We start from the raw sequence: 13766 nt of genomic DNA on the forward strand, positions 1-13766 counted from the left end.
GGGTTCCTTGGACTACTCAGTAACAGTAGTTGTGGGCCTTTCAAAGAAGTCCAGAAAGGAAGACCACAGTTTATAAAATTTATTTTTGACCCACGAACTGTATATCAAATTTTTTCTAAATCCATACAAGACATTATATCTTTTAGCCATTGTGTGTGTGAGCGGGGAGAAGAGTCTTTCCACTTAAGCAGTATAGCTCGCCTGGCCAACAATAATGAAAAGTTTCATGTTCTGAGTCTGGAGTTGGACAGATTCAGATTCTGGACCGGACCAAACATAGCACAGAGTGGCTCTGGTTCAATTTGATGCAGCAGGACTTCAGACATGGTATGGAAAACAGATTTCCAAAAGGTGGACAAAGAAGGGCAGGACCAGTACATATGAAACAATGTACCAGGAGCACCCCCACACCTTATACAGGCTGGGTCCACCCCTGGGTATATGTGTGCCAGTCTATCCCTGGACCAATGCCCCCGATGAATCTTAAATTGGATAAGTGTATGTCGAGCACACATTGATATATTGTTAACCTGGCCAAGGATAGAGTCCCACAGTTCATCCGTAATATGAAAGGTAAGGTCCTTTTCCCATTTAGATTTAATAGCAGCTACTGAAGAGCCTTGTAAATTGGAAATTGAGCTGTACAAGGCTGATATTATGCCCCTTGAGGTTGGGTTTACCATTAAAAAATCATCTACTGGATTGTGTGGAGGCATTTGGGGGAATTCTGCTGTCACACTCTGCATATAGTGTCTGGCCTGTAAGAACCGAAAAAACTGAGTTGCAGCTATGCCAAATTTGGTGGATATTTGAGAGAAACTTACAAATTGTCCATCTTCATATAAGTCTGCAAAGGATTTTAGGCCCTTTTTATGCCAGATATGAAAAGCATTATCTGCCATTGAGGGAACAAATAGGTGGTTTGCTGCAACTGGGCTTTGAAGTGAGAAAGCCCGGAGACCCAGACTCTTCCTAAACTGAGACCAGATTCTAAGAGATTGCTGGACAACTCTATTGTTACTGGGTAGAGGCAATGCCAAAAGGGAGTGATGAACCTAAAGTCGCAAGTAGAGAAATTTTCCCACTTGAATATGACTCCATGGCAACCCAAACTGGTGGTGACGGTTCGAGATGGTAGTGTCTCCAATACAACAAACACCTGATATTGGTGGCCTAATAATAGTACTGGAAATTAGGGAGGCCTAAACCTCCAACCGGCTTGGGCCTTTGAAGAATAGATTTCTTCAATTTGGGAGGTTTACCATTCCAAATAAATGAAGTGATTAGTGAGTCTAGAGATTTAAAAAAATGATTTTGGAATCAGGATAGGGAGGCATTGAAAAACATATAAGAATTTTGGAAGTAGCATCATTTTCACCGAGTTAATCCTACCTATTAAAGATAAGGATAATGGGGGACCATCTGGACAGCATGTGCTTGCACTGTTCCAGCATGGGGAGGAGATTCTTTTAAACAAACAATGAAATTGCTTTGTGACATATATCCCAAGGTAATCAAAGTGATCTGTGACTATTTTAAAGGGAACATTTACCAAATCCAGATTTCAAGCACTCTCGTTAATCAAAAACAGTTCACTCTTATTTATATTAATTTTGTGTCCAGAGAGGTGACTAAAAGCATTCAGTATATTAAGTACAGCGGGTAAGGAGGCAAGCGGGTTGGAAAGAAATAGAAGAAGGTCATCGGCATACAGTGAAACTCTATGCTCAATCCCCCCCCCCCCCTCCCCCCCTCCATATGCCCTTTATGTGCCCGCTACCATGGACTGCAATCGCTAATGGCTCAATTGCAAGGGCAAAAAGCAAAGGGCTTAAAGGGCAGCCCTGTGTCGCTCCATGGTGGAGCCTAAAATGGTCAGAGTAGCGACAGTTAGTTACCACTGAAGCTGTGGGGCTTGCGTAAAGAAGTTTGATCCATGAGCAAAATAAGGGGCCCATTCCAAACCTTTCTAAAGTAAAAAACAAATATTCCCACTCCACCCTATCAAATGCTTTTTCCGAGTCCATAGCAATAAGGCATTCAGGCACAACATGGCTGGGGGCATAGATAATATTAAAAAGTCGCCATATGTTAAAGAAGGCGTGCCGATTTTTTATAAAGCCAGTTTGGTCGGGAGATATTATAGCAGGAAGAATTTTTTCCAGCCTGTGCGCCAGCAGCTTAGACAGAATTTTAACATCCATGTTTAACAGAGATATAGGTCTATAGGAAGACAGTCAGTTGGGTCCTTGCCCTTCTTAAGTAACACTGTGATACAGGCCTGGTAGCATGATGAAGGAAGTGCCCCAGAGTCTAGCGACTCTGTAAAAACTTCGCAAAGGAAAGGGGCCAAATCGTCCGAGAATTTTTTTTATAAAAGTCTGCAGAAAATCCATCAGGGCCTGGAGATTTCCCAGATTTCATAGATGCTATTGCCGCCTGAATTTCCGGCTTTGAGATAGGGGCTTCCAGAGTCTGTCTGAGCTCTGGGGAAAGCGAGGGCATATCAATGGAGTCAAAGAAACCATGTAAATCTTTTACATTAACAGTAGATTCTGATGTATATAAGCCTTCTGATCCCTAGTCACCACTCCATCGTCTGCCTTCAAGCCAGTTATAATTTGTTTAGCCCTAATACCACGCAGTTGGGTGGCCAAAAGCTTACCGGTCTTTCCACCGTGTTCGTAAAAATCGCTCTTGCTCCTAATCAGACATCCTTCCACTTGTCGAGTGGAAAGTAGATTGTGTTTGGTTTGTAAACTTAAGCGTTCTTTGTATAGCGCCGGTGATGGTGACTGAGCGTACTGCCTGTCGATGTTTAAAATCTGGTCTGAAATAAGCTTCTGTTCCCGCTGTGCACACTGTCTTTTAAATGCTGCCACTGAGATGATTTCTCCTCTCAGAAATGCCTTCAGAGCCTTAAAACAGGCGTTGAAAAAATTGCATATCATCAAAATTGGGTGCATAAAGATTAGCCAAAGTCACAGACCTGTCGCAGAGTTTGCCAGACACTATTATAAACCGTCCGTTTTTGTCTGACACAAGATTAGATGGAACAAATGGGATGTTCCGATCGATAAGAATAGCTGTACCCCTAGCCTTTGCTTTAAAATTAGAGTGAAACATCTGTCCTGACCAACATTTTGCCAAGCGTGAGTGATCTGAATCCTGCAAGTGAGTCTCTTGCAAAAAAACTACCCCGGGCTTAAATTGCTTCAGACGTGATAAGACTCTCTTTCGCTTTATTGGGTGGTTCAACCCCCTCACATTCCAGCTAACAAAGGTAAGATTACCACTCATCAAGGAAGTCCCACATTTTTATGTACAGAGTTGCCCAAGGAGGGAAGGGAGGGGACCAAAACAAAACAAACAAAAAAAAAACCATGACAACCAACCCCACCCCAGAAAGAAAATGCAATACAATAACATATCACTGTGTAAAAAAAAACCCTAAAACAATACCACCCACCAATATCCCCCAGCAGGTTGCATTAAAAAGCAACCGCGTAAGCCCCTGCTTTCTTCCCATATTAGTCAAGAACTCCCCGTACCACTAGCATCATACCTGCACCCTTGAACAGTAGCCCCTAAACTCGAGCCAGAGACTCAGTTTTCAGGCCAGGAAGAAGAGAAAGAAGAAAGAACAAAAAACAAATCAACCAAACAACAAACCAGTTTTACCTTAAAATGGACAGCAAAGAATATATTGCTATGCCAACAGCACGGCTGTATAATGTCAGTCACAACGAGGACGCCACTTAGGCTAGTCCGACCCGTTATAGTTGCAAATTAGGGTGAGTGCTCTAACCGGCTACAATGTCCAACTCAGGATGGAGAGCTTCGGTTTTCTTCCATGGTTTGAATGAAGCGAGAGGCCTCCTCAACTGACTCCAATCGCCGGTATTTCCCATCTGAAAGAGTAACGCGGAGCCTGGCGGGGAAGAGAAGGGAAGGACAAAGGCCTCTCCAGTATAACTCGGCCATAACATCCTTATACTGGGCTCGCTGCTTCTGGACGTCGGCGTTGTAATCCTCATAAAACTGGAGTTTATGTCCGCAGTACTCCAACGTCCCTCGGCGTCTCCGTGCTTCCCTCATCAGCAGCTCCTTAATCTGGAAGCGGTGGAAGCGGATAATGACTTCCATCAGGGCCCGGTTTGGGCATAAGGCTACGGTGGGCTCTGTCAAGCTCCGGGGGGATGGCAAAGTTTGTGCGCCGAAGACCTCCACCAGCAGCCGGGAAAAGAACTCAGTTGGCCAAGGACCCGGCTCCACCGATTCCGGCAAACCCACCAGACGAATGTTCTGCCTTCTGCTTCTACTCTCCAGGTCAGAAAGTTTAGTTTTGAAAAGTTTGTTTTCCTCCTGTAGTGAATCATACTTAGCTTCGAGCGCTGCTAAACGCTGAACAACATCAACTGCGTTTGATTCAAGCTCACCAATACGTAGTTCTTGATTTGCAACTTCCGCTTGAATCTTGTCCAACTTACCGTTAATCACATCCGATGTAGTCTTAAAATCTGCGGCTATGGCTGTTCTGTGCTGTTCGAGCAGGGCGACAAGCGCCGGGTTCAGGGCTGCACTAGCATCGTCTGCTGCGCCAGCGTTAGCACAGCTCTCGCCAGTAAGGTTTTTCTCGGTTTGTCTCCTTCCCTTGAACATCCTTCCAGTGTGACACTTAAATGACCCAAAAAATTCGTATCGAACAGCAAAATGGGGCTCAGAGAGTAAAATTTAAAAAAAAGTTAGGCAGGTGCTACTGGCCGACACACCTTACTCCATTGCCGGAAAACAGATGTCCCCTGCAAACCTAACCTCGTGTGATGTATTCTTAACAACTTTGAATAATGGAGTATGAAGTGAGAGGCATTTAACAGCGGCCTCCCATGGACGAACGTGATAGAGCCTGCCTGAAACTAGGAGAAAAATTGAAACGGGAGTGGCATTCAGGGAGGGAAACGTGGGTGTACGGGGCGCAGGAGCCAACCCTGATGCGTGGCCTGTGAAATGCGACCCAGGGGTACTCTGGGACCCCCGGGGTTCGGAGCTGCCCCGAAGGGGAGCACAAGGGTTAACAGGAAGAAACCTCCGGCAGACCAGGCTCAGGGAGGGGCGGCCATCTGCTGCGACCGGTTGGGGTGAGAGAAGGAAGACAGGATAAAAGACATGCTGTGGAAGAGAGACAGAGGTTAATAACAGATATGATTCAATGCAGAGAGGTCTATAGCTAGGTTTCATTTGACGTAGACGTGACGTCGACGTAAAGCGCGAAATTTGACTGGCGGTCGGAAGTGAAAAAGATAAGCGCAAAATCACAGACAGACAGTACGCAAAATGCCTATGTCCTGTTGTGTTTACGGATGCTCCAGTAGGTCGACCAGAGAAACTGATAAACGGTATTTTAGGGTACCAAAAATAGCCCAACGAAGAGGAGAAAAATGGAAAATTCTAACCGAAAAACGTAGGAAAAAATGGATTTTAAATTTACGTTTACAGTCGGGAGGAGCAGAGTCTGCCAATGCCCGTGTCTGCAGCGACCACTTCGTCAGAGGTAATGTTATGTTTGCAAACGAACTTATTAGCATTAGGTTGTCGTTAAATTCTCGTTTACTTAGTGCTTTTAAGTTAGTAGTCTAATATTGACTTGATTGGGACTATAGGCTGCCCAAGTGCTTTGGATGACGAAGAGTCGGAGGACTGGGCTCCGACGGTCAATCTCGGCTACGAATGAAAACCCAGATCGGAATCAGTTCTCAAACGAGAGAAAAGAATGAAGCTTAAGGCAGAACAGCATCGATGTGCAGAGGCGATTTTGGATATGCAACAGACGGCTGAGAGCCCGGATTTGAGCCTAGTGACAGTGGAGAACCCCGAACTGCAGCTTCCAGCTGAGAATCCACAACCAGAAGACTTCAGTGTGAATGAGACATTCACTTATCCAGGTAAGATATTGTGCTGAGATGTAAAACAAACAAGAATCATGTCAAAGAGAAAAAGATGCCATTATCTGTAATGATTATGGTCCAAGTTACATATTACATGTTTGTGATTTTTTAATCACAGAGTAAATCCATACCATTTTATTCAGAAAAAAAGAAAAAGTGGCACTTATTACCGTCAGGCACACACCACAGGTTTTTGTACACTGCTATGGTTCTTATATTGCCAGATTCCAGACAGTCTCCTTTCACAGATAAGTAAAGATATCCGTAATGTAAGGTTTCTGTGGTGAGAAACATATAAATATATTTTTTGTTTAGACGCAACATGTTTTTTTGTTGATTAAAAAAAATAATTACATTAAATTAACATAGTGAATTAAACACATTACACCAGATTCTAATAGCCCACTAAAAAACTCCTACAGTGAAAATGAGTAAAAATTGAGGTTGCCTCTATTATGCTGATTATGCTCCCCCACTGTTATATTGCAGGCTGTGCGGATGCTGGATGCCAGACAGAGCTGACGATGGATGACATCGAGAAGATGGAGGATGTTTTGACACAGAACACAGCAGAGCTGGTTGATCTTCGGAGCAAGGCTCTGGACACACAGTTCAGCCTGGAGGCTTTTGAAAAAAATGAAGACAAGACAAAGTTCTACACAGGGCTCCCCAACTTCTTAGTTTTAATTCAGATTTTTGAACTGTGCGAGCCCTATATCACCTCGGGACCTATGTCTTTGTTGTCCAAATTTGAACAATTCATACTAGTTTTGCTAGAGTTCCTAATTGAGTGGCCAGAGCGACATGTTCTTCAAGCTACGATGCCACTGAGTTTCAGACAGGCATTTGGATGTAAAGTGGCTGTGATTGTTGATTGCTTTGAAGTCTTTATTGAGAGACCATCTAATCTTCTTGCACAAGCTCAAACTTGGTCCAACTACAAGCACCATCACACTGTAAAATTTTTGATTGGTGTTGCCCCCCAAGGCTACGTCACTTACATATCTTCTGCCTGGGGAGGGAGAGTTAGCGATAAGCAGATCACAATAGAGAGTGGCCTCCTAAAGAACTTGTTACCTGGAGATATTGTCCTTGCAGATCGTGGGTTCAATATTGGCGATAATGTGAGGTTTTACTGTGCTTCACTACAGACACCGGCATTCACTAAAGGGAGAAAACAGCTGTCAGCCTATGAAGTGGCAGAGACAAGGAAAATAGCCAATTTGCGTATCCATGTTGAGCGAGTCATAGGTTTAGTCAGGAGGAAATATCAAATTCTGCAGAGCAGGGCTATGCCAATAGAGAACATGTCCACAAAGCCAGGTGAGACACATGCATTGATCGACAAGATTGGGGTAATTTGTTGTGCCTTATCAAATCTCTCCGAGTCTGTTGTCCCACTGGAGTAAGGGGGGTGGGTGGTAATCAATCAGTTAAAAAAAATTAAATGTCTTGTCACTGTCACGGCTCACAGAAGGGGGTGGAGAGGAAGAGTAGTGTCCAGTATCTGCTGCTTGGCTCTGGTGATAAGCAGGGGCGGAGCGTGGGGGTGGCTTACTGGGCTTAAGCCCGGGTTGTTTTGTCAGAAGCCCGGGGTATTTTGGAGTGTAATTTTTTCATAGTTAGATGCCTGGCAGACAACTGTATAAAACAAAAAGTACACACAATATTCGAAGCACATAGTGCACACTGTGGGAATTTACGACTGTGCGTGAATCCCCCCCGATATTGGTATGATCCGAGCTCAGGCACTAAGCGACTGAGCGAGGGGGCGGGGCAGCTGCTGCCCGTGAGTGCGCTGTTGGAGAGACGGAGCCAGCCATACTAAGGAGAGCTTAAGTTTGACCAGGTACCAAAGAAAATCATTCGTACCGTACAAATAATGTAAATATGACGGTGTATCACGAAAGATTGATATCAAACTGATCACTTGACCAATATTACGTTACTTGCTCTTCAAGTGAATCAACAAATGGCGAAATGAAAAGCCGAACAAATGCTATTTTTTTTAGAGAGTCTTAGCTTACGTGTGTTTATTTCATATTTTCAGTTCTTACCCTCCCCGACTAATTCGGTTTCAGTTATGCACTGAAATATAAGAATGGACATTAGAGGGTTCTTTCAAAGAAAAAACTCAGGTAAATGTTATTTTATATATTATGCTTTGTATGTTGTTCAGTATATTTCTATGCAAAACAAGAGGGATTTCAGGACACAGCAGGATATTCACATTTGTAACCAGATATTTACACTTTAGAGATAAAACATAAAACATTTTTACTGTACAACATCAATTTAGAGTAAACTTTTGTTTTAGATAAATATTGAAATATCTTTTGAATTAGTTAAATGTCAGAATAAAGAGACAGAGCTTTCTGTTTTTTATCACTTTCATTAAATTTAGGAGTACATATACACTAAGTTTATTGTTAATTAATAAGAAACTCCAGACGATTCCATTCTGAGCTGAAGAAGCTTCTGATAGGTTAGTAGAGTCCATGTGAGTAAACTGGTGGCACAGCTGTGGATGCATATAAGGAAAAACACAGAGCCTGTTTCTGTGACATGGGAAAATCAAGAGATGTCAACCAAAACACCAGGAAAAGAACTGTGGAGCTCCATAAGTGTGGCTCAATTTTGAATACAATTTGGTGCCATTTGCAATTAAGAAATACAGATAGTTTCTCTCTTTACTCTTAAAGTTAACAAATATGTTTTTTATATTTATCAATCTAAAAAAAAATAAACATTTAGTCTGATTTGATGTTACAATTAAAAAAGTGTTTGTGTTTTTATCTGAAGATTTTGTAAATATCTGTATATTTGATGATTGTCAGCACAAAGAGAGAGAGAGGAACAGAGAGGGAGAGAGAGGAGAATGAGGACAGAACAGAGGTGGAACAAGAGCAGGTGAGACACACATGTTAGTCAAATGGTCGTTTGCCAAAAGTATCACCGTATCATAGGTCCTCATGTATCTCGTACCTAGTGTTTCTTTTTAGGTTTGTTATTTTTCAAATTCTATATTTATTAAGTTCTGCAGGCTTGTTTGCACAACAAGGCTAAATAATTATATAAACTTTTCTCAATCTAAATAGTGGACTTTGGTAAAATTAAAAAATAAATGTAGTGCAGGTCTATGATGATTTTTAGTGCTACTATCATCTAGTTCTGATTATGGTTCTGTTTTGGTTAAATCCTCAGTAGTCCTGATTTTGAACTGTTGTAGTCCTGTTTTAATTCCGGATCAGTTCTGGGTCTGGTTGAATTGGGGTTTAGTCCTCGTGTCTTGATACAGCCCCGACTTTGTTCTGCCTTGCTGCTTAATTAAAAAACTAGTTTAAGGTGTCCTGCATATGTGATATATATTTTTCCCTATATGAAGTCATTCTTTTTTGAACAAAACTCAAAACAGAGCCAATTAATCTTTCAGTCATTTCTACCCCCCCCCCCAAGGGGAAAAAAAAATCCCACATGCATATGACCCTTTTGGGCTAAGCCCCGGGTGTTTCAAATGTCTGGCTCCGCCTCTGGTGATAAGTAGAACAGGGTAGAGTAATAGTAGTACCTAAGTCCTGACTCCTGATTAGTCTGTAAATGTTTTCAAATGAAATATTTTTCTCCAACTGTCATATTGTGCTGGCAGTTTGTACAGTATTATACTGTGAGATGGATTGCAATCTATTTTGTTTATTTGTTTAAAAGTCTAATCTTGTAAATAAACCACCAATGTATTATTATGCTGCCTCAATAGCATTTAATCATTGTGTAGTGTTACACAACACTTAAATGACACAATTAAATGTACAATAAAATTAAATGACAATTTGTGCTCTAATGCTACGTCAGAGCAAATACAATAGCCAGAACTCATAATGACTACCATCAGGTCATAACAATATTCAAAATGTCATTATGTTGTCGTCCTTTTATCACATTACACATGTATGTTTGTAACTTGCTGTCCCAGTATTTCTGGGAGTATACTGTTTCTAAAAAAACACTCAACTTTAGGAATCGCATCATCCCAAAACTCAAGGTCAGGCAAAATCCTTTCAACAAATATGTCATTGCGGTTCCACACAACAAAGTCACAGTACTCTGCATTTGCAATGTGAAGCTGTGCCTGAATTTGGTAATAGTAGTCATGAGTTGGGTCCAGTGTGACATTATCCCCGTCACTGATGAGGCAGAAGCCCTTCTCCTCAGCACGCATGCGCAGGTTGACCGCATCTTTCTGAGAGTGTGGGCACTAAAATCACAGTGATGAGAACAACAATCAAGATTTATCTGATGAAACAGTGAAGAAGCAAAGATGATGGGTGTGGTCTGTGTTATCATAATCTCTCATTGCCCAAAACAAATGTCTATTTGACACAGACAATAAAGCCTCATCTTATCTTAATTGAACAATAGATTAGAAATTAGAAAAGGTATTTCCTGCATTTTTACTCAGTTCACTGATTCTTATGGAAAGATGTCACACCTATGGCCTTGACTACAACAGAGTCAATACCTTAATCTCGCAGATGCCAGTTCCATGACAGTCACAAGTGACTATCCCATCAGGGGAGGACCCCATGTATGGCCACTTGGGGTTCAGCCAGAGACCGCTGTCCATACATGAGAAGCCTGCATGCTCCTGGCTCATAAGCTTCTCATATGCTCCTCTGGCTTGTGCTTCATGTTTGCATCCATAACTATAAACAGTACACATGCCAAACATGAAAAGGAAATTATTACTTAGTATTGGATGTGTAAAACAGTAAAGTGATGTATTATACAATATGCCATTACCCTAAACTACACTTAGTTCTTACCCTGTATAACCCTAGCCGTATAAGCCTATAACTAACCTCCATCTTCATAACACTTTTTTAGGTACAGTTATGGACAGTTTCATACCCCAAATCTTAACTCTGCCTTACCCTACATCAAACCCTAAATACCTTGTAGCAGCTGTGGTGAACCTATATGCCTCTGGATAGCATATGGCCTTGATCAAGCTCTTTGATGGTTGCTGGGGGTTGGTCTTAAGAACTTGTTTCAGCTTAGAGGCAGTTACGCATCCAGCTCTTTGCCTAAACCAAATACTGCTTGCACTCTGACTTCGAGTCGCCCTCTCTACAGCCTGGACTTGGGACAGGGTGAGCTCTTCAAGCTGGAAGTCCAGGCATAGCTCTTCAAGGTCTTTGGGGGGGAGCTGCAGTGTCTCTGGTGTTCTGTACTCAGGCACAGTTTTAGGAAGCATGCTAGACTGGGGGACAAATTCTTTGTGGTAAGGTTCCCTAGACATCAGTGCTGCACTCCTTGGACAGTTTTTGCTTAAACTCTCAAAAAACCTACAGTATGTCTCTGAATCTCTCTGCACTCTTGGGCATGGAAGTGATTTCCCAACCTTTTGTGTACTTGTGCAGCCATCAATGGAACACTCAAGCTTTCGTTTTTTTGACTTTGCTGAAGAGAAGTCAATCAGAGTTACTGGGCAAGCAGGAATCTGGAAAAATTAAGCCAAAGAAGATCATTAAAATTTAAAAAGCTCTTTTCCAAAACGCTATATATTCGTTTCCAAAAATATTCGAAATTGAACAGTGATGGCAGTGGAGTGAGTATGTGTGTTTTAGGCTGGGTATAGTGGTTGGTTGGCAGTGAAGTGTGTGTGTGTATGTTGGGTGGGGATGGAGGTGCCATGTGCTGGGTATAAAAGGAGTGGAAAGTAAGCAGTTCCATGTTGATGAAAATGTGGTGTGAGGAGTTGTGAGTATTGAGGAATGCATGAGAAATGTGAATATATAAAGTGCTGCAGTCAGGTGTGTGTGTGCGCAGAAAACAAGTGCTAGGGTGTTGAGGCATGCATGAGAAGGGTGTGATATACAGTATACGGTTCTGCAGTCATGGTTATGTTAGTCATGAAAAAGGAAATGGCTTTTAAATGCTGTTATAGCGTTTTGGAATAGAACTCTTCATTTATTAAAGTACTGCCTTTTGTCTGACCCCTCACCTGCAACCTGCCCGGCTTGATTAGATCTACCAGGAGCTTGAAGCCCCCGCCGGTATAGCCTACAGGGTCATTGAGGCACTCAAGCTTCCCCACCACGACAAGGTAGCAGTATAGGGGAAGATATTTTATCCTACTGTCACATGAAGTCCCAATATAACATTCTTTATCCTACATTTTGCTTTTTGGCTTACCTTTTTAACATGAGATGGCATCAGCCACTTGCACTGCTCTGATGTGCATGTCGCTCTCATTTTCACCCCAGCTTCAACTGCAAAAAGAACAGCTCCAACGTGCGAGCATGATTCTGATAGTCTGGAAAATAGAGCACATAATCTTTTTAACATGAAATGCAATATTTACAGTACATTTTGATGATGCATAGCTTACTAATACTAATGTGCAATGGCACTTTATTTGAAGTAACATGTTTATTCATTAACTCTTTCTCAACAGCCTATAGAGAAATCATTATCTAGGTGATGACATGACTGAATAGTTCTACCCTCTATCTGAAAAATGCATCTGAGTGTCATGAGGGATCTAAGGCAATCACACAAATTCTTAGCTGATGAATTCTTAGCTAAAAGAAAACACTCTCTCCCCACTACTACTGAAGTACACCTGCAAAATGCTAGCAGTGCCCTATGCGTATATGTGTGTGTGTGTGTGTGTGTGTGTGTGTGTGTGTGTGTGTGTGTGTGTGTGTGTGTGTGTGTGTGTGTGTGTTCTCATTGCAATAACATCCTACTTAATTAGGCTACTAACCCTGCCATACAATTGCAATGAGCTGCAATCACTTCTCCATCCTCCTTTGCAATTACCCAAGTCTTCAGAGGTGTCTCGTTAGACCGCTGAGAATGGTTTACCTTGAAACAAACAACTGTCACTCTAACGAAGTCCTAAGGATGTGGCATGTTTGTTGACGTTAAAGCCGCTACCGCTAACTGTTAGCGTGTTTAAGATAAAGCAATATAAGAACAAACACTCACCCTTGCAAACACCAAACTGTATCCATCACGGAGACGTTTTGTTCCAAGGTTGTGGACCCACCCGCTGACAAAAAAATTGTACGCCTCCAGACTCTTGAAAGCTTTCATTTGCTGCCTAGTGTAGTAAGAAGTCTGGAGGACCAAGTAGTTGGTGATATCCACAGCCTCGATAGTAGGCAAATCCTTTACTTCTGTGGTGTATTCGGACATTTTCAAAGAATACGGATCACGTCCGATATATTTTTTAACTATCTGTTTATATCTCTCCCGAGAAACGGGGTCTAAAGTTGCACAATAGCTGCTCTCCTGACTCTCCACAGTGTCCTCCATGTTTACTTCCGCCCTCCACTCAAAAATCGCGCTGCCTCCGCACGTCATCAGAACCACGTGACCGCAACCCAACTATTAACACATAGTGAGTGAGAAAGGTGACTGGAAAGGAAAAACTTTCAGAAAAACCGAATCCAAACTGGAAGCTGGTTCCACAGAAGAGGGGCCTGAAAACTGAAAGCTCTCCCTCCCATTCTACTTTTAAATACTTTAGGAACAACAAGTAGGCCTGCAGAGCGAGAGCGAAGTGCTCTAATAGGGTGATATGGTACTACAAGGTCATTAAGATAAGATGGGGCCTGATTATTTAAGACCTTGTATGTGAGGAGCAGGATTTTGAATTCAATTCTAGATTTAACAGGAAGCCAATGAAGGGAAGCCAAAACAGGAGAAATCCGCTCTCTCTTTCTAGTCCCTGTCAGGACTCTTGCTGCAGCATTTTGGATTAGCTGAAGGCTTTTCAGTGAGTTTTTTGGACATCCTGATAATAATGAATTACAG

The 13766-nt window shown here is 42.2% G+C and overlaps 1 long non-coding RNA gene across 2 annotated transcripts; it reads right to left on the minus strand.

The window, feature by feature from the left end:
- Nucleotides 1–9679: 9679 nt before the first annotated feature.
- Nucleotides 9680–13337, minus strand: LOC113015173 (uncharacterized). 2 transcript variants are annotated; one of them, XR_013904746.1, is made up of 5 exons: nucleotides 12712–13337; nucleotides 12138–12258; nucleotides 11344–11442; nucleotides 10462–10645; nucleotides 9680–10197 (listed from the first exon to the last, which is right to left on the minus strand). It is a non-coding gene; the product is annotated as an uncharacterized LOC113015173 (long non-coding RNA). The 2 variants fall into 2 exon arrangements; XR_013904747.1 differs by having other exon boundaries at nucleotides 12936–13335.
- Nucleotides 13338–13766: the final 429 nt, after the last annotated feature.

The sequence above is a fragment of the Astatotilapia calliptera genome, chromosome 22 (genome assembly GCF_964374335.1).
Source record: "Astatotilapia calliptera chromosome 22, fAstCal68.1, whole genome shotgun sequence".
Taxonomy (NCBI): domain Eukaryota; kingdom Metazoa; phylum Chordata; class Actinopteri; order Cichliformes; family Cichlidae; genus Astatotilapia; species Astatotilapia calliptera.